This window comes from Oncorhynchus mykiss, chromosome 16 (assembly GCF_057628025.1).
Source record: "Oncorhynchus mykiss isolate SJ-2025 chromosome 16, ASM5762802v1, whole genome shotgun sequence".
Lineage (NCBI taxonomy): Eukaryota > Metazoa > Chordata > Actinopteri > Salmoniformes > Salmonidae > Oncorhynchus > Oncorhynchus mykiss.
Window position 1 is genome coordinate 74,606,815 of NC_143037.1, and position 21,860 is coordinate 74,628,674.

The 21,860-nt window shown below is 40.6% G+C and overlaps 30 non-coding genes across 30 annotated transcripts; all 30 read right to left on the bottom strand.

Moving 5' to 3' along the window:
- Nucleotides 1-74: 74 nt before the first annotated feature.
- trnah-gug (transfer RNA histidin (anticodon GUG)) lies at nt 75-146 on the bottom strand. Its single transcript has one exon. It is a non-coding gene; the product is annotated as a tRNA-His (tRNA).
- A 274-nt stretch (nt 147-420) lies between these two features.
- trnat-cgu (transfer RNA threonine (anticodon CGU)) lies at nt 421-494 on the bottom strand. The gene has a single exon. It is a non-coding gene; the product is annotated as a tRNA-Thr (tRNA).
- An 850-nt stretch (nt 495-1,344) lies between these two features.
- On the bottom strand, nt 1,345-1,418 carry trnat-cgu (transfer RNA threonine (anticodon CGU)). Its single transcript has one exon. It is a non-coding gene; the product is annotated as a tRNA-Thr (tRNA).
- An 840-nt stretch (nt 1,419-2,258) lies between these two features.
- trnat-cgu (transfer RNA threonine (anticodon CGU)) lies at nt 2,259-2,332 on the bottom strand. Its single transcript has one exon. It is a non-coding gene; the product is annotated as a tRNA-Thr (tRNA).
- A 505-nt stretch (nt 2,333-2,837) lies between these two features.
- Nucleotides 2,838-2,909, bottom strand: trnah-gug (transfer RNA histidin (anticodon GUG)). The gene has a single exon. It is a non-coding gene; the product is annotated as a tRNA-His (tRNA).
- A 274-nt stretch (nt 2,910-3,183) lies between these two features.
- Nucleotides 3,184-3,257, bottom strand: trnat-cgu (transfer RNA threonine (anticodon CGU)). The gene has a single exon. It is a non-coding gene; the product is annotated as a tRNA-Thr (tRNA).
- Nucleotides 3,258-4,106: 849 nt separating this feature from the next.
- On the bottom strand, nt 4,107-4,180 carry trnat-cgu (transfer RNA threonine (anticodon CGU)). The gene has a single exon. It is a non-coding gene; the product is annotated as a tRNA-Thr (tRNA).
- Nucleotides 4,181-4,684: 504 nt separating this feature from the next.
- Nucleotides 4,685-4,756, bottom strand: trnah-gug (transfer RNA histidin (anticodon GUG)). Its single transcript has one exon. It is a non-coding gene; the product is annotated as a tRNA-His (tRNA).
- A 274-nt stretch (nt 4,757-5,030) lies between these two features.
- On the bottom strand, nt 5,031-5,104 carry trnat-cgu (transfer RNA threonine (anticodon CGU)). The gene has a single exon. It is a non-coding gene; the product is annotated as a tRNA-Thr (tRNA).
- An 849-nt stretch (nt 5,105-5,953) lies between these two features.
- On the bottom strand, nt 5,954-6,027 carry trnat-cgu (transfer RNA threonine (anticodon CGU)). Its single transcript has one exon. It is a non-coding gene; the product is annotated as a tRNA-Thr (tRNA).
- Nucleotides 6,028-6,532: 505 nt separating this feature from the next.
- trnah-gug (transfer RNA histidin (anticodon GUG)) lies at nt 6,533-6,604 on the bottom strand. Its single transcript has one exon. It is a non-coding gene; the product is annotated as a tRNA-His (tRNA).
- A 274-nt stretch (nt 6,605-6,878) lies between these two features.
- trnat-cgu (transfer RNA threonine (anticodon CGU)) lies at nt 6,879-6,952 on the bottom strand. Its single transcript has one exon. It is a non-coding gene; the product is annotated as a tRNA-Thr (tRNA).
- Nucleotides 6,953-7,801: 849 nt separating this feature from the next.
- Nucleotides 7,802-7,875, bottom strand: trnat-cgu (transfer RNA threonine (anticodon CGU)). The gene has a single exon. It is a non-coding gene; the product is annotated as a tRNA-Thr (tRNA).
- A 504-nt stretch (nt 7,876-8,379) lies between these two features.
- trnah-gug (transfer RNA histidin (anticodon GUG)) lies at nt 8,380-8,451 on the bottom strand. Its single transcript has one exon. It is a non-coding gene; the product is annotated as a tRNA-His (tRNA).
- A 267-nt stretch (nt 8,452-8,718) lies between these two features.
- On the bottom strand, nt 8,719-8,792 carry trnat-cgu (transfer RNA threonine (anticodon CGU)). Its single transcript has one exon. It is a non-coding gene; the product is annotated as a tRNA-Thr (tRNA).
- An 851-nt stretch (nt 8,793-9,643) lies between these two features.
- On the bottom strand, nt 9,644-9,717 carry trnat-cgu (transfer RNA threonine (anticodon CGU)). Its single transcript has one exon. It is a non-coding gene; the product is annotated as a tRNA-Thr (tRNA).
- An 848-nt stretch (nt 9,718-10,565) lies between these two features.
- On the bottom strand, nt 10,566-10,639 carry trnat-cgu (transfer RNA threonine (anticodon CGU)). The gene has a single exon. It is a non-coding gene; the product is annotated as a tRNA-Thr (tRNA).
- Nucleotides 10,640-11,144: 505 nt separating this feature from the next.
- On the bottom strand, nt 11,145-11,216 carry trnah-gug (transfer RNA histidin (anticodon GUG)). The gene has a single exon. It is a non-coding gene; the product is annotated as a tRNA-His (tRNA).
- A 274-nt stretch (nt 11,217-11,490) lies between these two features.
- trnat-cgu (transfer RNA threonine (anticodon CGU)) lies at nt 11,491-11,564 on the bottom strand. Its single transcript has one exon. It is a non-coding gene; the product is annotated as a tRNA-Thr (tRNA).
- An 849-nt stretch (nt 11,565-12,413) lies between these two features.
- On the bottom strand, nt 12,414-12,487 carry trnat-cgu (transfer RNA threonine (anticodon CGU)). The gene has a single exon. It is a non-coding gene; the product is annotated as a tRNA-Thr (tRNA).
- An 851-nt stretch (nt 12,488-13,338) lies between these two features.
- trnat-cgu (transfer RNA threonine (anticodon CGU)) lies at nt 13,339-13,412 on the bottom strand. Its single transcript has one exon. It is a non-coding gene; the product is annotated as a tRNA-Thr (tRNA).
- Nucleotides 13,413-14,261: 849 nt separating this feature from the next.
- Nucleotides 14,262-14,335, bottom strand: trnat-cgu (transfer RNA threonine (anticodon CGU)). The gene has a single exon. It is a non-coding gene; the product is annotated as a tRNA-Thr (tRNA).
- An 849-nt stretch (nt 14,336-15,184) lies between these two features.
- Nucleotides 15,185-15,258, bottom strand: trnat-cgu (transfer RNA threonine (anticodon CGU)). Its single transcript has one exon. It is a non-coding gene; the product is annotated as a tRNA-Thr (tRNA).
- An 850-nt stretch (nt 15,259-16,108) lies between these two features.
- Nucleotides 16,109-16,182, bottom strand: trnat-cgu (transfer RNA threonine (anticodon CGU)). Its single transcript has one exon. It is a non-coding gene; the product is annotated as a tRNA-Thr (tRNA).
- Nucleotides 16,183-17,031: 849 nt separating this feature from the next.
- On the bottom strand, nt 17,032-17,105 carry trnat-cgu (transfer RNA threonine (anticodon CGU)). The gene has a single exon. It is a non-coding gene; the product is annotated as a tRNA-Thr (tRNA).
- An 847-nt stretch (nt 17,106-17,952) lies between these two features.
- Nucleotides 17,953-18,026, bottom strand: trnat-cgu (transfer RNA threonine (anticodon CGU)). Its single transcript has one exon. It is a non-coding gene; the product is annotated as a tRNA-Thr (tRNA).
- A 510-nt stretch (nt 18,027-18,536) lies between these two features.
- trnah-gug (transfer RNA histidin (anticodon GUG)) lies at nt 18,537-18,608 on the bottom strand. The gene has a single exon. It is a non-coding gene; the product is annotated as a tRNA-His (tRNA).
- A 274-nt stretch (nt 18,609-18,882) lies between these two features.
- trnat-cgu (transfer RNA threonine (anticodon CGU)) lies at nt 18,883-18,956 on the bottom strand. Its single transcript has one exon. It is a non-coding gene; the product is annotated as a tRNA-Thr (tRNA).
- A 505-nt stretch (nt 18,957-19,461) lies between these two features.
- On the bottom strand, nt 19,462-19,533 carry trnah-gug (transfer RNA histidin (anticodon GUG)). The gene has a single exon. It is a non-coding gene; the product is annotated as a tRNA-His (tRNA).
- A 274-nt stretch (nt 19,534-19,807) lies between these two features.
- trnat-cgu (transfer RNA threonine (anticodon CGU)) lies at nt 19,808-19,881 on the bottom strand. The gene has a single exon. It is a non-coding gene; the product is annotated as a tRNA-Thr (tRNA).
- Nucleotides 19,882-21,860: the final 1,979 nt, after the last annotated feature.

Here is a 21,860-nt window from a genome sequence, read left to right on the forward strand (position 1 = left end):
GTTGCTGAGTTTCTTAGCTTTCAGAGTAAGTCTTAACCTGTTCAAAAAACAACCCTTCTGAAAGTACATTGCAGTGCCGTGACCCGGATTCGAACCGGGGTTGCTGCGGCCACAACGCAGAGTACTAACCACTATACGATCACGGCTGGCTACAAGAGGTGGCTTTGTAAAGCCTACATAGGCTGTGAAAGTGATGTGCACAAACTGGCTAAACACTTTTCATATTGGTCTCGATAATGAATAAAGTGAAGAAACAGTTGAGCTTTACACATTCAAAAAGTGCCCTTTTTCCGTGACATTGGAATATCTCAATTGCATCCTCCTCACATCATCTCTAATTCTCTAAACCGATTGGTGAGAAAACCTGAGTGCCCTCCCCTCTGACCTTCTCCACCAATGTGTACAATAAAATGCTTGAAAAGGTACTGCTGAGATTTGAATTCAGGATCTCCTGTTTACGAGACAGGCACTTTAACCAACTAAGCCACAGCACCCATGAAAGAGATATTTTTCCAGATGTGAACACCCACACCTATTTGAATCAAACCAGTATCATTAATTTAACCTACATCTCTGTCTAGCAAAATCACATCACAAAAGAGATGTCTTTTACTAATATTGGTCATTCGAGGACAGTACATTTTTCATTTGGGTCTCGAGATGAATAAACTCACGAACCTCTGCCATGGATACTTAAACTATGATTTGGGACCCAAAGCAGTTATTAACATGGGTGGGTCGCGAGATATGAGTAAACATTCAGAATCATACACCATTTCTTCATAATGTTGGTCGTTCGAGGACACTGCATTTCTCATTTGGCTCTCAAGCTTAAAAATGGTAAAAACCTCCGAAACAGCAGATGAATCAGTTCGTGTAAGTAATTAACCTACGATATGCTGGGGAACTTTGTCAAAAGGGAGAGTTGCTGAGTTTCTTAGCTTTCAGAGTAAGTCTTAACCTGTTCAAAAAACAACCCTTCTGAAAGTACATTGCAGTGCCGTGACCCGGATTCGAACCGGGGTTGCTGCGGCCACAACGCAGAGTACTAACCACTATAAGATCACAGCTGGCTACAAGAGGTGGTTTTCTAAAGCCTACATAGGCTGTGAAAGTTATGTGCACAAACTGGCTAAACACTTTTCATATTGGTCTCGATAATGAATAAAGTGAAGAAACAGTTGAGCTTTACACATTCAAAAAGTGCCATTTTTCCGTGACATTGGAATATCTCAATTGCATCCTCCTCACATTATCTCTAATTCTCTAAACCGATTGGTGAGAAAACCTGAGTGCCCTCCCTTCTGAACTTCTCCACCAATGTGTACAATAAAATGCTTGAAAAGGTACTGCTGAGATTTGAACTCAGGATTTCCTGTTTACGAGACAGGCACTTTAACCAACTAACCCACAGCACCCATGAAAGAGATATATTTTGCAGATGTGAACACCCACACCTATTTGAATCAAACCAGTATCATTAATTTAACCTACATCTCTGTCTAGCAAAATCACATCACAAAAGTGATGTCTTTTACTAATATTGGTCATTCGAGGACAGTACATTTTTCATTTGGGTCTCGAGATGAATAAACTCAAGAACCTCTGCCATGGATACTTAAACTATGATTTGGGACCCAAAGCAGTTATTAACATGGGTGGGTCGCGAGATATGAGTAAACATTCAGAATCATACACCATTTCTTCATAATGTTGGTCGTTCGAGGACACTGCATTTCTCATTTGGCTCTCGAGCTTAAAAATGGTAAATACCTCTGAAACAGCAGATTAATCAGTTCGTGTAAGTAATTAACCTACGATATGCTGGGGAACTTTGTCAAAAGGGAGAGTTGCTGAGTTTCTTAGCTTTCAGAGTAAGTCTTAACCTGTTCAAAAAACAACCCTTCTGAAAGTACATTGCAGTGCCGTGACCCGGATTCGCTGCGGCCACAACGCAGAGTACTAACCACTATACGATCACGGCTGGCTACAAGAGGTGGTTTTGTAAAGCCTACATAGGCTGTGAAAGTGATGTGCACAAACTGGCTAAACACTTTTCATATTGGTCTCGATAATGAATAAAGTGAAGAAACAGTTGAGCTTTACACATTCAAAAAGTGCCCTTTTTCCGTGACATTGGAATATCTCAATTGCATCCTCCTCACATTATCTCAAATTCTCTAAACCGATTGGTGAGAAAACCTGAGTGCCCTCCCTTCTGAACTTCTCCACCAATGTGTACAATAAAATGCTTGAAAAGGTACTGCTGAGATTTGAACTCAGGATCTCCTGTTTACGAGACAGGCACTTTAACCAACTAAGCCACAGCACCCATGAAAGAGATATATTTTGCAGATGTGAACACCCACACCTATTTGAATCAAACCAGTATCATTAATTTAACCTACATCTCTGTCTAGCAAAATCACATCACAAAAGAGATGTCTTTTACTAATATTGGTCATTCGAGGACAGTACATTTTTCATTTGGGTCTCGAGATGAATAAACTCAAGAACCTCTGCCATGGATACTTAAACTATGATTTGGGACCCAAAGCAGTTATTAACATGGGTGGGTCGCGAGATATGAGTAAACATTCAGAATCATACACCATTTCTTCATAATGTTGGTCGTTCGAGGACACTGCATTTCTCATTTGGCTCTCGAGCTTAAAAATGGTAAAAACCTCTGAAACAGCAGATTAATCAGTTCGTGTAAGTAATTAACCTACGATGTGCTGGGGAACTTTGTCAAAAGGGAGAGTTGCTGAGTTTCTTAGCTTTCAGAGTAAGTCTTAACCTGTTCAAAAAACAACCCTTCTGAAAGTACATTGTAGTGCCGTGACCCGGATTCGAACCGGGGTTGCTGCGGCCACAACGCAGAGTACTAACCACTATACGATCACGGCTGGCTACAAGAGGTGGCTTTGTAAAGCCTACATAGGCTGTGAAAGTGATGTGCACAAACTGGCTAAACACTTTTCATATTGGTCTCGATAATGAATAAAGTGAAGAAACAGTTGAGCTTTACACATTCAAAGAGTGCCCTTTTTCCGTGACATTGGAATATCTCAATTGCATCCTCCTCACATTATCTCTAATTCTCTAAACCGATTGGTGAGAAAACCTGAGTGCCCTCCCTTCTGAACTTCTCCACCAATGTGTACAATAAAATGCTTGAAAAGGTACTGCTGAGATTTGAACTCAGGATCTCCTGTTTACGAGACAGGTACTTTAACCAACTAAGCCACAGCACCCATGAAAGAGATATATTTTGCAGATGTGAACACCCACACCTATTTGAATCAAACCAGTATCATTAATTTAACCTACATCTCTGTCTAGCAAAATCACATCACAAAAGAGATGTCTTTTACTAATATTGGTCATTCGAGGACAGTACATTTTTCATTTGGGTCTCGAGATGAATAAACTCAAGAACCTCTGCCATGGATACTTAAACTATGATTTGGGACCCAAAGCAGTTATTAACATGGGTGGGTCGCGAGATATGAGTAAACATTCAGAATCATACACCATTTCTTCATAATGTTGGTCGTTTGAGGACTGCATTTCTCATTTGGCTCTCGAGCTTAAAAATGGTAAAAACCTCTGAAACAGCAGATGAATCAGTTCGTGTAAGTAATTAACCTACGATATGCTGGGGAACTTTGTCAAAAGGGAGAGTTGCTGAGTTTCTTAGCTTTCAGAGTAAGTCTTAACCTGTTCAAAAAACAACCCTTCTGAAAGTACATTGCAGTGCCGTGACCCGGATTCAAACCGGGGTTGCTGCGGCCACAACGCAGAGTACTAACCACTATACGATCACGGCTGGCTACAAGAGGTGGCTTTGTAAAGCCTACATAGGCTGTGAAAGTGATGTGCACAAACTGGCTAAACACTTTTCATATTGGTCTCGATAATGAATAAAGTGAAGAAACAGTTGAGCTTTACACATTCAAAAAGTGCCCTTTTTCCGTGACATTGGAATATCTCAATTGCATCCTCCTCACATTATCTCTAATTCTCTAAACCGATTGGTGAGAAAACCTGAGTGCCCTCCCTTCTGAACTTCTCCACCAATGTGTACAATAAAATGCTTGAAAAGGTACTGTTGAGATTTGAACTCAGGATCTCCTGTTTACGAGAGAGGCACTTTAACCAACTAAGCCACAGCACCAATGAAAGAGATATTTTTCCAGATGTGAACACCCACACCTATTTGAATCAAAACGTTCTCATTAATTTAACCCACATCTCTGTCTAGCAAAATCACATCACAAAAGAGATGTCTTTTACTAATATTGGTCATTCGAGGACAGTACATTTTTCATTTGGGTCTCGAGATGAATAAACTCAAGAACCTCTGCCATGGATACTTAAACTATGATTTGGGACCCAAAGCAGTTATTAACATGGGTGGGTCGCGAGATATGAGTAAACATTCAGAATCATACACCATTTCTTCATAATGTTGGTCGTTCGAGGACACTGCATTTCTCATTTGGCTCTCGAGCTTAAAAATGGTAAAAACCTCTGAAACAGCAGATTAATCAGTTCGTGTAAGTAATTAACCTACGATGTGCTGGGGAACTTTGTCAAAAGGGAGAGTTGCTGAGTTTCTTAGCTTTCAGAGTAAGTCTTAACCTGTTCAAAAAACAACCCTTCTGAAAGTACATTGTAGTGCCGTGACCCGGATTCGAACCGGGGTTGCTGCGGCCACAACGCAGAGTACTAACCACTATACGATCACGGCTGGCTACAAGAGGTGGCTTTGTAAAGCCTACATAGGCTGTGAAAGTGATGTGCACAAACTGGCTAAACACTTTTCATATTGGTCTCGATAATGAATAAAGTGAAGAAACAGTTGAGCTTTACACATTCAAAAAGTGCCCTTTTTCCGTGACATTGGAATATCTCAATTGCATCCTCCTCACATGATCTCTAATTCTCTAAACCGATTGGTGAGAAAACCTGAGTGCCCTCCCCTCTGACCTTCTCCACCAATGTGTACAATAAAATGCTTGAAAAGGTACTGCTGAGATTTGAACTCAGGATCTCCTGTTTACGAGACAGGCACTTTAACCAACTAAGCCACAGCACCCATGAAAGAGATATATTTTGCAGATGTGAATACCCACACCTATTTGAATCAAACCAGTATCATTAATTTAACCTACATCTCTGTCTAGCAAAATCACATCACAAAAGAGATGTCTTTTACTAATATTGGTCATTCGAGGACAGTACATTTTTCATTTGGGTCTCGAGATGAATAAACTCAAGAACCTCTGCCATGGATACTTAAACTATGATTTGGGACCCAAAGCAGTTATTAACATGGGTGGGTCGCGAGATATGAGTAAACATTCAGAATCATACACCATTTCTTCATAATGTTGGTCGTTTGAGGACTGCATTTCTCATTTGGCTCTCGAGCTTAAAAATGGTAAAAACCTCTGAAACAGCAGATGAATCAGTTCGTGTAAGTAATTAACCTACGATATGCTGGGGAACTTTGTCAAAAGGGAGAGTTGCTGAGTTTCTTAGCTTTCAGAGTAAGTCTTAACCTGTTCAAAAAACAACCCTTCTGAAAGTACATTGCAGTGCCGTGACCCGGATTCAAACCGGGGTTGCTGCGGCCACAACGCAGAGTACTAACCACTATACGATCACGGCTGGCTACAAGAGGTGGCTTTGTAAAGCCTACATAGGCTGTGAAAGTGATGTGCACAAACTGGCTAAACACTTTTCATATTGGTCTCGATAATGAATAAAGTGAAGAAACAGTTGAGCTTTACACATTCAAAAAGTGCCCTTTTTCCGTGACATTGGAATATCTCAATTGCATCCTCCTCACATTATCTCTAATTCTCTAAACCGATTGGTGAGAAAACCTGAGTGCCCTCCCTTCTGAACTTCTCCACCAATGTGTACAATAAAATGCTTGAAAAGGTACTGCTGAGATTTGAACTCAGGATCTCCTGTTTACGAGACAGGTACTTTAACCAACTAAGCCACAGCACCCATGAAAGAGATATATTTTGCAGATGTGAACACCCACACCTATTTGAATCAAACCAGTATCATTAATTTAACCTACATCTCTGTCTAGCAAAATCACATCACAAAAGAGATGTCTTTTACTAATATTGGTCATTCGAGGACAGTACATTTTTCATTTGGGTCTCGAGATGAATAAACTCAAGAACCTCTGCCATGGATACTTAAACTATGATTTGGGACCCAAAGCAGTTATTAACATGGGTGGGTCGCGAGATATGAGTAAACATTCAGAATCATACACCATTTCTTCATAATGTTGGTCGTTCGAGGACACTGCATTTCTCATTTGGCTCTCGAGCTTAAAAATGGTAAAAACCTCTGAAACAGCAGATTAATCAGTTCGTGTAAGTAATTAACCTACGATGTGCTGGGGAACTTTGTCAAAAGGGAGAGTTGCTGAGTTTCTTAGCTTTCAGAGTAAGTCTTAACCTGTTCAAAAAACAACCCTTCTGAAAGTACATTGTAGTGCCGTGACCCGGATTCGAACCGGGGTTGCTGCGGCCACAACGCAGAGTACTAACCACTATACGATCACGGCTGGCTACAAGAGGTGGCTTTGTAAAGCCTACATAGGCTGTGAAAGTGATGTGCACAAACTGGCTAAACACTTTTCATATTGGTCTCGATAATGAATAAAGTGAAGAAACAGTTGAGCTTTACACATTCAAAAAGTGCCCTTTTTCCGTGACATTGGAATATCTCAATTGCATCCTCCTCACATGATCTCTAATTCTCTAAACCGATTGGTGAGAAAACCTGAGTGCCCTCCCCTCTGACCTTCTCCACCAATGTGTACAATAAAATGCTTGAAAAGGTACTGCTGAGATTTGAACTCAGGATCTCCTGTTTACGAGACAGGCACTTTAACCAACTAAGCCACAGCACCCATGAAAGAGATATATTTTGCAGATGTGAATACCCACACCTATTTGAATCAAACCAGTATCATTAATTTAACCTACATCTCTGTCTAGCAAAATCACATCACAAAAGAGATGTCTTTTACTAATATTGGTCATTCGAGGACAGTACATTTTTCATTTGGGTCTCGAGATGAATAAACTCAAGAACCTCTGCCATGGATACTTAAACTATGATTTGGGACCCAAAGCAGTTATTAACATGGGTGGGTCGCGAGATATGAGTAAACATTCAGAATCATACACCATTTCTTCATAATGTTGGTCGTTTGAGGACTGCATTTCTCATTTGGCTCTCGAGCTTAAAAATGGTAAAAACCTCTGAAACAGCAGATGAATCAGTTCGTGTAAGTAATTAACCTACGATATGCTGGGGAACTTTGTCAAAAGGGAGAGTTGCTGAGTTTCTTAGCTTTCAGAGTAAGTCTTAACCTGTTCAAAAAACAACCCTTCTGAAAGTACATTGCAGTGCCGTGACCCGGATTCAAACCGGGGTTGCTGCGGCCACAACGCAGAGTACTAACCACTATACGATCACGGCTGGCTACAAGAGGTGGCTTTGTAAAGCCTACATAGGCTGTGAAAGTGATGTGCACAAACTGGCTAAACACTTTTCATATTGGTCTCGATAATGAATAAAGTGAAGAAACAGTTGAGCTTTACACATTCAAAAAGTGCCCTTTTTCCGTGACATTGGAATATCTCAATTGCATCCTCCTCACATTATCTCTAATTCTCTAAACCGATTGGTGAGAAAACCTGAGTGCCCTCCCTTCTGAACTTCTCCACCAACGTGTACAATAAAATGCTTGAAAAGGTACTGCTGAGATTTGAACTCAGGATCTCCTGTTTACGAGAGAGGCACTTTAACCAACTAAGCCACAGCACCAATGAAAGAGATATTTTTCCAGATGTGAACACCCACACCTATTTGAATCAAAACGTTCTCATTAATTTAACCCACATCTCTGTCTAGCAAAATCACATCACAAAAGAGATGTCTTTTACTAATATTGGTCATTCGAGGACAGTACATTTTTCATTTGGGTCTCGAGATGAATAAACTCAAGAACCTCTGCCATGGATACTTAAACTATGATTTGGGACCCAAAGCAGTTATTAACATGGGTGGGTCGCGAGATATGAGTAAACATTCAGAATCATACACCATTTCTTCATAATGTTGGTCGTTCGAGGACACTGCATTTCTCATTTGGATCTCGAGCTTAAAAATGGTAAAAACCTCTGAAACAGCAGATGAATCAGTTCGTGTAAGTAATTAACCTACGATATGCTGGGGAACTTTGTCAAAAGGGAGAGTTGCTGAGTTTCTTAGCTTTCAGAGTAAGTCTTAACCTGTTCAAAAAACAACCCTTCTGAAAGTACATTGCAGTGCCGTGACCCGGATTCGAACCGGGGTTGCTGCGGCCACAACGCAGAGTACTAACCACTATACGATCACGGCTGGCTACAAGAGGTGGCTTTGTAAAGCCTACATAGGCTGTGAAAGTGATGTGCACAAACTGGCTAAACACTTTTCATATTGGTCTCGAGAATGAATAAAGTGAAGAAACAGTTGAGCTTTACACATTCAAAAAGTGCCCTTTTTCCGTGACATTGGAATATCTCAATTGCATCCTCCTCACATCATCTCTAATTCTCTAAACCGATTGGTGAGAAAACCTGAGTGCCCTCCCCTTCTCCACCAATGTGTACAATAAAATGCTTGAAAAGGTACTGCTGAGATTTGAACTCAGGATCTCCTCTTTACGAGACAGGTACTTTAACCAACTAAGCCACAGCACCCATGAAACCGATATATTTTGCAGATGTGAACACCCACACCTATTTGAATCAAACCATTCTCATTAATTTAACCCACATCTCTGTCTAGCAAAATCACATCACAAAAGAGATGTCTTTTACTAATATTGGTCATTCGAGGACAGTACATTTTTCATTTGGGTCTCGAGATGAATAAACTCAAGAACCTCTGACATGGATACTTAAACTATGATTTGGGACCCAAAGCAGTTATTAACATGGGTGGGTCGCGAGATATGAGTAAACATTCAGAATCATACACCATTTCTTCATAATGTTGGTCGTTCGAGGACACTGCATTTCTCATTTGGCTCTCGAGCTTAAAAATGGTAAAAACCTCTGAAACAGCAGATGAATCAGTTCGTGTAAGTAATTAACCTACGATGTGCTGGGGAACTTTGTCAAAAGGGAGAGTTGCTGAGTTTCTTAGCTTTCAGAGTAAGTCTTAACCTGTTCAAAAAACAACCCTTCTGAAAGTACATTGCAGTGCCGTGACCAGGATTCGAACCGGGGTTGCTGCAGCCACAACGCAGAGTACTAACCACTATACGATCACGGCTGGCTACAAGAGGTGGTTTTGTAAAGCCTACATAGGCTGTGAAAGTGATGTGCACAAACTGGCTAAACACTTTTCATATTGGTCTCGATAATGAATAAAGTGAAGAAACAGTTGAGCTTTACACATTCAAAAAGTGCCCTTTTTCCGTGACATTGGAATATCTCAATTGCATCCTCCTCACATTATCTCTAATTCTCTAAACCGATTGGTGAGAAAACCTGAGTGCCCTCCCTTCTGAACTTCTCCACCAATGTGTACAATAAAATGCTTGAAAAGGTACTGCTGAGATTTGAACTCAGGATCTCCTGTTTACGAGACAGGCACTTTAACCAACTAAGCACCAGCACCCATAAAAGAGATATATTTTGCAGATGTGAACACCCACACCTATTTGAATCAAACCAGTATCATTAATTTAACCTACATCTCTGTCTAGCAAAATCACATCACAAAAGAGATGTCTTTTACTAATATTGGTCATTCGAGGACAGTACATTTTTCATTTGGGTCTCGAGATGAATAAACTCACGAACCTCTGCCATGGATACTTAAACTATGATTTGGGACCCAAAGCAGTTATTAACATGGGTGGGTCGCGAGATGAGTAAACATTCAGAATCATACACCATTTCTTCATAATGTTGGTCGTTCGAGGACACTGCATTTCTCATTTGGCTCTCGAGCTTAAAAACGGTAAAAACCTCTGAAACAGCAGATGAATCAGTTCGTGTAAGTAATTAACCTACGATATGCTGGGGAACTTTGTCAAAAGGGAGAGTTGCTGAGTTTCTTAGCTTTCAGAGTAAGTCTTAACCTGTTCAAAAAACAACCCTTCTGAAAGTACATTGCAGTGCCGTGACCCGGATTCGAACCGGGGTTGCTGCGGCCACAACGCAGAGTACTAACCACTATACGATCACAGCTGGCTACAAGAGGTGGTTTTCTAAAGCCTACATAGGCTGTGAAAGTGATGTGCACAAACTGGCTAAACACTTTTCATATTGGTCTCGATAATGAATAAAGTGAAGAAACAGTTGAGCTTTACACATTCAAAAAGTGCCATTTTTCCGTGACATTGGAATATCTCAATTGCATCCTCCTCACATCATCTCTAATTCTCTAAACCGATTGGTGAGAAACCTGAGTGCCCTCCCTTCTGAACTTCTCCACCAATGTGTACAATAAAATGCTTGAAAAGGTGCTGATGAGATTTGAACTCAGGATCTCCTGTTTACGAGACAGGTACTTTAACCAACTAAGCCACAGCACCCATGAAAGAGATATATTTTGCAGATGTGAACACCCACACCTATTTGAATCAAACCAGTATCATTAATTTAACCTACATCTCTGTCTAGCAAAATCACATCACAAAAGAGATGTCTTTTACTAATATTGGTCATTCGAGGACAGTACATTTTTCATTTGGGTCTCGAGATGAATAAACTCAAGAACCTCTGCCATGGATACTTAAACTATGATTTGGGACCCAAAGCAGTTATTAACATGGGTGGGTCGCGAGATATGAGTAAACATTCAGAATCATACACCATTTCTTCATAATGTTGGTCGTTCGAGGACACTGCATTTCTCATTTGGCTCTCGAGCTTAAAAATGGTAAAAACCTCTGAAACAGCAGATGAATCAGTTCGTGTAAGTAATTAACCTACGATGTGCTGGGGAACTTTGTCAAAAGGGAGAGTTGCTGAGTTTCTTAGCTTTCAGAGTAAGTCTTAACCTGTTCAAAAAACAACCCTTCTGAAAGTACATTGTAGTGCCGTGACCCGGATTCGAACCGGGGTTGCTGCGGCCACAACGCAGAGTACTAACCACTATACGATCACGGCTGGCTACAAGAGGTGGCTTTGTAAAGCCTACATAGGCTGTGAAAGTGATGTGCACAAACTGGCTAAACACTTTTCATATTGGTCTCGATAATGAATAAAGTGAAGAAACAGTTGAGCTTTACACATTCAAAAAGTGCCCTTTTTCCGTGACATTGGAATATCTCAATTGCATCCTCCTCACATGATCTCTAATTCTCTAAACCGATTGGTGAGAAAACCTGAGTGCCCTCCCCTCTGACCTTCTCCACCAATGTGTACAATAAAATGCTTGAAAAGGTACTGCTGAGATTTGAACTCAGGATCTCCTGTTTACGAGACAGGCACTTTAACCAACTAAGCCACAGCACCCATGAAATAGATATATTTTGCAGATGTGAATACCCACACCTATTTGAATCAAACCAGTATCATTAATTTAACCTACATCTCTGTCTAGCAAAATCACATCACAAAAGAGATGTCTTTTACTAATATTGGTCATTCGAGGACAGTACATTTTTCATTTGGGTCTCGAGATGAATAAACTCAAGAACCTCTGCCATGGATACTTAAACTATGATTTGGGACCCAAAGCAGTTATTAACATGGGTGGGTCGCGAGATATGAGTAAACATTCAGAATCATACACCATTTCTTCATAATGTTGGTCGTTTGAGGACTGCATTTCTCATTTGGCTCTCGAGCTTAAAAATGGTAAAAACCTCTGAAACAGCAGATGAATCAGTTCGTGTAAGTAATTAACCTACGATATGCTGGGGAACTTTGTCAAAAGGGAGAGTTGCTGAGTTTCTTAGCTTTCAGAGTAAGTCTTAACCTGTTCAAAAAACAACCCTTCTGAAAGTACATTGCAGTGCCGTGACCCGGATTCAAACCGGGGTTGCTGCAGCCACAACGCAGAGTACTAACCACTATACGATCACGCCTGGCTACAAGAGGTGGCTTTGTAAAGCCTACATAGGCTGTGAAAGTGATGTGCACAAACTGGCTAAACACTTTTCATATTGGTCTCGATAATGAATAAAGTGAAGAAACAGTTGAGCTTTACACATTCAAAAAGTGCCCTTTTTCCGTGACATTGGAATATCTCAATTGCATCCTCCTCACATTATCTCTAATTCTCTAAACCGATTGGTGAGAAAGCCTGAGTGCCCTCCCTTCTGAACTTCTCCACCAATATGTACAATAAAATGCTTGAAAAGGTACTGCTGAGATTTGAACTCAGGATCTCCTGTTTACGAGAGAGGCACTTTAACCAACTAAGCCACAGCACCCATGAAAGAGATATATTTTGCAGATGTGAACAGCCACACCTATTTGAATCAAACCAGTATCATTAATTTAACCTACATCTCTGTCTAGCAAAATCACATCACAAAAGAGATGTCTTTTACTAATATTGGTCATTCGAGGACAGTACATTTTTCATTTGGGTCTCGAGATGAATAAACTCAAGAACCTCTGCCATGGATACTTAAACTATGATTTGGGACCCAAAGCAGTTATTAACATGGGTGGGTCGCGAGATATGAGTAAACATTCAGAATCATACACCATTTCTTCATAATGTTGGTCGTTCGAGGACACTGCATTTCTCATTTGGCTCTCGAGCTTAAAAATGGTAAAAACCTCTGAAACAGCAGATGAATCAGTTCGTGTAAGTAATTAACCTACGATGTGCTGGGGAACTTTGTCAAAAGGCATAGTTTCTGAGTTTCTTAGCTTTCAGAGCAAGTCTTAACCTGTTCAAAAAACAACCCTTCTGAAAGTACATTGCAGTGCCGTGACCCGGATTCAAACCGGGGTTGCTGCAGCCATAACGCAGAGTACTAACCACTATACGATCACGCCTGGCTACAAGAGGTGGCTTTGTAAAGCTTACATAGGCTGTGAAAGTGATGTGCACAAACCGGCTAAACACTTTTCATATTGGTTTCGATACTGAATAAAGTGAAGAAACAGTAGAGCTTTACACATTCAAAAAGTGCCCTTTTTCCGTGACATTGGAATATCTCAATTGCATCCTCCTCACATGATCTCTAATTCTCTAAACCGATTGGTGAGAAAACCTGAGTGCCCTCCCCTCTGACCTTCTCCACCAATGTGTACAATAAAATGCTTGAAAAGGTACTGCTGAGATTTGAACTCAGGATCTCCTGTTTACAAGACAGGCACTTTAACCAACTAAGCCACAGCACCCATGAAAGAGATATATTTTGCAGATGTGAACACCCACACCTATTTGAATCAAACCAGTATCATTAATTTAACCTACATCTCTGTCTAGCAAAATCACATCACAAAAGAGATGTATTTTACTAATATTGGTCATTCGAGGACAGTACATTTTTCATTTGGGTCTCGAGATGAATAAACTCAAGAACCTCTGCCATGGATACTTAAACTATGATTTGGGACCCAAAGCAGTTATTAACATGGGTGGGTCGCGAGATATGAGTAAACATTCAGAATCATACACCATTTCTTCATAATGTTGGTCGTTTGAGGACTGCATTTCTCATTTGGCTCTCGAGCTTAAAAATGGTAAAAACCTCTGAAACAGCAGATGAATCTTTTCGTGTAAGTAATTAACCTACGATATGCTGGGGAACTTTGTCAAAAGGGAGAGTTGCTGAGTTTCTTAGCTTTCAGAGTAAGTCTTAACCTGTTCAAAAAACAACCCTTCTGAAAGTACATTGCAGTGCCGTGACCCGGATTCAAACCGGGGTTGCTGCGGCCACAACGCAGAGTACTAACCACTATACGATCACGGCTGGCTACAAGAGGTGGCTTTGTAAAGCCTACATAGGCTGTGAAAGTGATGTGCACAAACTGGCTAAACACTTTTCATATTGGTCTCGATAATGAATAAAGTGAAGAAACAGTTGAGCTTTACACATTCAAAAAGTGCCCTTTTTCCGTGACATTGGAATATCTCAATTGCATCCTCCTCACATGATCTCTAATTCTCTAAACCGATTGGTGAGAAAACCTGAGTGCCCTCCCCTCTGACCTTCTCCACCAATGTGTACAATAAAATGCTTGAAAAGGTACTGCTGAGATTTGAACTCAGGATCTCCTGTTTACAAGACAGGCACTTTAACCAACTAAGCCACAGCACCCATGAAAGAGATATATTTTGCAGATGTGAACACCCACACCTATTTGAATCAAACCAGTATCATTAATTTAACCTACATCTCTGTCTAGCAAAATCACATCACAAAAGAGATGTATTTTACTAATATTGGTCATTCGAGGACAGTACATTTTTCATTTGGGTCTCGAGATGAATAAACTCAAGAACCTCTGCCATGGATACTTAAACTATGATTTGGGACCCAAAGCAGTTATTAACATGGGTGGGTCGCGAGATATGAGTAAACATTCAGAATCATACACCATTTCTTCATAATGTTGGTCGTTTGAGGACTGCATTTCTCATTTGGCTCTCGAGCTTAAAAATGGTAAAAACCTCTGAAACAGCAGATGAATCAGTTCGTGTAAGTAATTAACCTACGATATGCTGGGGAACTTTGTCAAAAGGGAGAGTTGCTGAGTTTCTTAGCTTTCAGAGTAAGTCTTAACCTGTTCAAAAAACAACCCTTATGAAATTAGATTGCAGTGCCGTGACCCGGATTCGAACCGGGGTTGCTTTGGCCACAACGCAGAGTACTAACCACTATACGATCACGGCTGGCTACAAGAGGTGGCTTTGTAAAGCCTACATAGGCTGTGAAAGTGATGTGCACAAACTGGCTAAACACTTTTCATATTGGTCTCGATAATGAATAAAGTGAAGAAACAGTCGAGCTTTACACATTCAAAAAGTGCCCTTTTCCCGTGACATTGGAATATCTCAATTGCATCCTCCTCACATCATCTCTAATTCTCTAAACCGATTGGTGAGAAAGCCTGAGTGCCCTCCCCTCTGACCTTCTCCTCCAATGTGTACAATAAAACGCTTGAAAAGGTACTGCTGAGATTTGAACTCAGGATCTCCTGTTTACGAGACAGGCACTTTAACCAACTAAGCCACAGCACCCATGTAACTGATATATTTTTCAGATGTGAACACCCACACCTATTTGAATCAAACCTTTTCTCATTAATTTAACCTACATCTCTGTCTAGCAAAATCACATCACAAAAGAGATGTCTTTTACTAATATTGGTCATTCGAGGACAGTACATTTTTCAGTTGGGTCTCGAGATGAATAAACTCAAGAACCTCTGCCATGGATACTTAAACTATGATTTGGGACCCAAAGCAGTTATTAACATGGGTGGGTCGCGAGATATGAGTAAACATTCAGAATCATACACCATTTCTTCATAATGTTGGTCGTTTGAGGACTGCATTTCTCATTTGGCTCTCGAGCTTAAAAATGGTAAAAACCTCTGAAACAGCAGATGAATCAGTTCGTGTAAGTAATTAACCTACGATATGCTGGGGAACTTTGTCAAAAGGGAGAGTTGCTGAGTTTCTTAGCTTTCAGAGTAAGTCTTAACCTGTTCAAAAAACAACCCTTCTGAAAGTACATTGCAGTGCCGTGACCCGGATTCAAACCGGGGTTGCTGCGGCCACAACGCAGAGTACTAACCACTATACGATCACGGCTGGCTACAAGAGGTGGCTTTGTAAAGCCTACATAGGCTGTGAAAGTGATGTGCACAAACTGGCTAAACACTTTTCATATTGGTCTCGATAATGAATAAAGTGAAGAAACAGTTGAGCTTTACACATTCAAAAAGTGCCCTTTTTCCGTGACATTGGAATATCTCAATTGCATCCTCCTCACATTATCTCTAATTCTCTAAACCGATTGGTGAGAAAACCTGAGTGCCCTCCCCTCTGACCTTCTCCACCAATGTGTACAATAAAATGCTTGAAAAGGTACTGCTGAGATTTGAACTCAGGATCTCCTGTTTACAAGACAGGCACTTTAACCAACTAAGCCACAGCACCCACGAAAGAGATATATTTTGCAGATGTGAACACCCACACCTATTTGAATCAAACCAGTATCATTAATTTAACCTACATCTCTGTCTAGCAAAATCACATCACAAAAGAGATGTATTTTACTAATATTGGTCATTCGAGGACAGTACATTTTTCATTTGGGTCTCGAGATGAATAAACTCAAGAACCTCTGCCATGGATACTTAAACTATGATTTGGGACCCAAAGCAGTTATTAACATGGGTGGGTCGCGAGATATGAGTAAACATTCAGAATCATACACCATTTCTTCATAATGTTGGTCGTTTGAGGACTGCATTTCTCATTTTGCTCTCGAGCTTAAAAATGGTAAAAACCTCTGAAACAGCAGATAAATCAGTACGTGTAAGTAATTAACCTACGATATGCTGGGGAACTTTGTCAAAAGGGAGAGTTGCTGAGTTTCTTAGCTTTCAGAGTAAGTCTTAACCTGTTCAAAAAACAACCCTTATGAAATTACATTGCAGTGCCGTGACCCGGATTCGAACCGGGGTTGCTTTGGCCACAACGCAGAGTACTAACCACTATACGATCACGGCTGGCTACAAGAGGTGGCTTTGTAAAGCCTACATAGGCTGTGAAAGTGATGTGCACAAACTGGCTAAACACTTTTCATATTGGTCTCGATAATGAATAAAGTGAAGAAACAGTCGAGCTTTACACATTCAAAAAGTGCCCTTTTCCCGTGACATTGGAATATCTCAATTGCATCCTCCTCACATCATCTCTAATTCTCTAAACCGATTGGTGAGAAAGCCTGAGTGCCCTCCCCTCTGACCTTCTCCACCAATGTGTACAATAAAACGCTTGAAAAGGTACTGCTGAGATTTGAACTCAGGATCTCCTGTTTACGAGACAGGCACTTTAACCAACTAAGCCACAGCACCCATGTAACTGATATATTTTTCAGATGTGAACACCCACACCTATTTGAATCAAACCTTTTCTCATTAATTTAACCTACATCTCTGTCTAGCAAAATCACATCACAAAAGAGATGTCTTCTACTAATATTGGTCATTCGAGGACAGTACATTTTTCAGTTGGGTCTCGAGATGAATAAACTCAAGAACCTCTGCCATGGATACTTAAACTATGATTTGGGACCCAAAGCAGTTATTAACATGGGTGGGTCGCGAGATATGAGTAAACATTCAGAATCATACACCATTTCTTCATAATGTTGGTCGTTCGAGGACACTGCATTTCTCATTTGGCTCTCGAGCTTAAAAATGGTAAAAACCTCTGAAACAGCAGATGAATCAGTTCGTGTAAGTAATTAACCTACGATATGCTGGGGAACTTTGTCAAAAGGAATAGTTTCTGAGTTTCTTAGCTTTCAGAGCAAGTCTTAACCTGTTCAAAAAACAACCCTTCTGAAAGTACATTGCCGTGACCCGGATTCAAACCGGGGTTGCTGCAGCCATAACGCAGAGTACTAACCACTATACGATCACGCCTGGCTACAAGAGGTGGTTTTGTAAAGCCTACATAGGCTGTGAAAATGATGTGCACAAACTGGCTAAACACTTTTCATATTGGTCTCGATAATGAATAAAGTGAAGAAACAGTCGAGCTTTACACATTCAAAAAGTGCCCTTTTCCCGTGACATTGGAATATCTCAATTGCATCCTCCTCACATCATCTCTAATTCTCTAAACCGATTGGTGAGAAAGCCTGAGTGCCCTCCCCTCTGACCTTCTCCACCAATGTGTACAATAAAACGCTTGAAAAGGTACTGCTGAGATTTGAACTCAGGATCTCCTGTTTACGCGACAGGCACTTTAACCAACTAAGCCACAGCACCCATGAACGAGACATATTTTGCAGATGTGAACACCCACACCTATTTGAATCAAACCAGTATCATTAATTTAACCTACATCTCTGTCTAGCAAAATCACATCACAAAAGAGATGTCTTTTACTAATATTGGTCATTCGAGGACAGTACATTTTTCATTTGGGTCTCGAGATGAATAAACTCAAGAACCTCTGACATGGATTCTTAAACTATGATTTGGGACACAAAGCAGTTATTAACATGTCATAGGTGGGTCGCGAGATGTGAGTAAACATTCAGAATCATACACCATTTCTTCATAATGTTGTTTGTTCGAGGACACTGCATTTCTCATTTGGCTCTCGAGCTTAAAAATGGTAAAAACCTCTGAAACAGCAGATGAATCAGTTCGTGTAAGTAATTAACCTACGATATGCCGGGGAACTTTGTCAAAAGGGAGAGTTGCTGAGTTTCTTAGCTTTCAGAGTAAGTCTTAACCTGTTCAAAAAACAACCCTTCTGAAATTACATTGCAGTGCCGTGACCCGGATTCGAACCGGGGTTGCTGCGGCCACAACGCAGAGTACTAACCACTATACGATCACGGCTGGCTACAAGAGGTGGCTTTGTAAAGCCTACATAGGCTGTGAAAGTGATGTGCACAAACTGGCTAAACACTTTTCATATTGGTCTCGATAATGAATAAAGTGAAGAAACAGTTGAGCTTTACACATTCAAAAAGTGCCCTTTTTCCGTGACATTGGAATATCTCAATTGCATCCTCCTCACATTATCTCTAATTCTCTAAACCGATTGGTGAGAAAACCTGAGTGCCCTCCCTTCTGAACTTCTCCACCAATATGTACAATAAAATGCTTGAAAAGGTACTGCTGAGATTTGAACTCAGGATCTCCTGTTTACGAGACAGGCACTTTAACCAACTAAGCCACAGCACCCATGAAAGAGATATATTTTGCAGATGTGAACACCCACACCTATTTGAATCAAACCAGTATCATTAATTCAACCTACATCTCTGTCTAGCAAAATCACATCACAAAAGAGATGTCTTTTACTAATATTGGTCATTCGAGGACAGTACATTTTTCATTTGGGTCTTGAGATGAATAAACTCAAGAACCTCTGCCATGGATACTTAAACTATGATTTGGGACCCAAAGCAGTTATTAACATGGGTGGGTCGCGAGATATGAGTAAACATTCAGAATCATACACCATTTCTTCATAATGTTGGTCGTTTGAGGACTCTGCATTTCTCATTTGGCTCTCGAGCTTAAAAATGGTAAAAACCTCTGAAACAGCAGATGAATCAGTTCATGTAAGTAATGAACCTACGATATGCTGGGGAACTTTGTCAAAAGGCATAGTTTCTGAGTTTCTTAGCTTTCAGAGCAAGTCTTAACCTGTTCAAAAAACAACCCTTCTGAAAGTACATTGCAGTGCCGTGACCCGGATTCGAACCGGGGTTGCTGCGGCCACAACGCAGAGTACTAACCACTATACGATCACGGCTGGCTACAAGAGGTAGCTTTGTAAAGCCTACATAGGCTGTGAAAGTGATGTGCACAAGCTGGCTAAACACTTTTCATATTGGTCTCGATAATGAATAAAGTGAAGATACAGTCGAGCTTTACACATTCAAAAAGTGCCCTTTTTCCGTGACATTGGAATATCTCAATTGCATCCTCCTCACATTATCTCTAATTCTCTAAACAGATTGGTGAGAAAACCTGAGTGCCCTCCCTTCTGAACTTCTCCACCAATGTGTACAATAAAATGCTTGAAAAGGTACTGCTGAGATTTGAACTCAGGATCTCCTGTTTACGAGACAGGCACTTTAACCAACTAAGCACCAGCACCCATGAACGAGACATATTTTGCAGATGTGAACACCCACACCTATTTGAATCAAACCAGTATCATTAATTTAACCTACATCTCTGTCTAGCAAAATCACATCACAAAAGAGATGTCTTTTACTAATATTGGTCATTCGAGGACAGTACATTTTTCATTTGGGTCTCGAGATGAATAAACTCAAGAACCTCTGACATGGATTCTTAAACTATGATTTGGGACACAAAGCAGTTATTAACATGTCATAGGTGGGTCGCGAGATGTGAGTAAACATTCAGAATCATACACCATTTCTTCATAATGTTGTTTGTTCGAGGACACTGCATTTCTCATTTGGCTCTCGAGCTTAAAAATGGTAAAAACCTCTGAAACAGCAGATGAATCAGTTCGTGTAAGTAATTAACCTACGATATGCCGGGGAACTTTGTCAAAAGGGAGAGTTGCTGAGTTTCTTAGCTTTCAGAGTAAGTCTTAACCTGTTCAAAAAACAACCCTTCTGAAAGTACATTGCAGTGCCGTGACCCGGATTCGAACCGGGGTTGCTGCGGCCACAACGCAGAGTACTAACCACTACACGATCACGGCTGGCTACAAGAGGTGGCTTTGTAAAGCCTACATCGGCTGTGAAAGTGATGTGCACAAACTGGCTAAACACTTTTCATATTGGTCTCGATAATGAATAAAGTGAAGAAACAGTCGAGCTTTACACATTCAAAAAGTGCCCTTTTTCCGTGACATCGGAATATCTCAATTGCATCCTCCTCACATCATCTCTAATTCTCTAAACCGATTGGTGAGAAAGCCTGAGTGCCCTCCCCTCTGACCTTCTCCACCAATGTGTACAATAAAACGATTGAAAAGGTACTGCTGAGATTTGAACTCAGGATCTCCTGTTTACTAGACAGGCACTTTAACCAACTAAGCCACAGCACCCATGAAAGAGATATATTTTGCAGATGTGAACACCCACACCTATTTGAATCAAACCATTCTCATTAATTTAACCCACATCTCTGTCTAGCAAAATCACATCACAAAAGAGATGTCTTTTACTAATATTTGTCATTCGAGGACAGTACATTTTTCATTTGGGTCTCGAGATGAATAAACTCAAGAACCTCTGACATGGATTCTTAAACTATGATTTGGGACCCAAAGCAGTTATTAACATGGGTGGGTCGCGAGATATGAGTAAACATTCAGAATCATACACTATTTCTTCATAATGTTGGTCGTTCGAGGACACTGCATTTCTCATTTGGCTCTCGAGCTTAAAAATGGTAAAAACCTCTGAAACAGCAGATGAATCAGTTCATGTAAGTAATGAACCTACGATATGCTGGGGAACTTTGTCAAAAGGGAGAGTTGCTGAGTTTCTTAGCTTTCAGAGTAAGTCTTAACCTGTTCAAAAAACAACCCTTCTGAAAGTACATTGCAGTGCCGTGACCCGGATTCGAACCGGGGTTGCTGCGGCCACAACGCAGAGTACTAACCACTACACGATCACGGCTGGCTACAAGAGGTGGCTTTGTAAAGCCTACATAGGCTGTGAAAGTGATGTGCACAAACTGGCTAAACACTTTTCATATTGGTCTCGATAATGAATAAAGTGAAGAAACAGTCGAGCTTTACACATTCAAAAAGTGCCCTTTTTCCGTGACATTGGAATATCTCAATTGCATCCTCCTCACATCATCTCTAATTCTCTAAACCGATTGGTGAGAAAGCCTGAGTGCCCTCCCCTCTGACCTTCTCCACCAATGTGTACAATAAAACGATTGAAAAGGTACTGCTGAGATTTGAACTCAGGATCTCCTGTTTACTAGACAGGCACTTTAACCAACTAAGCCACAGCACCCATGAAAGAGATATATTTTGCAGATGTGAACACCCACACCTATTTGAATCAAAACATTCTCATTAATTTAACCCACATCTCTGTCTAGCAAAATCACATCACAAAAGAGATGTCTTTTACTAAT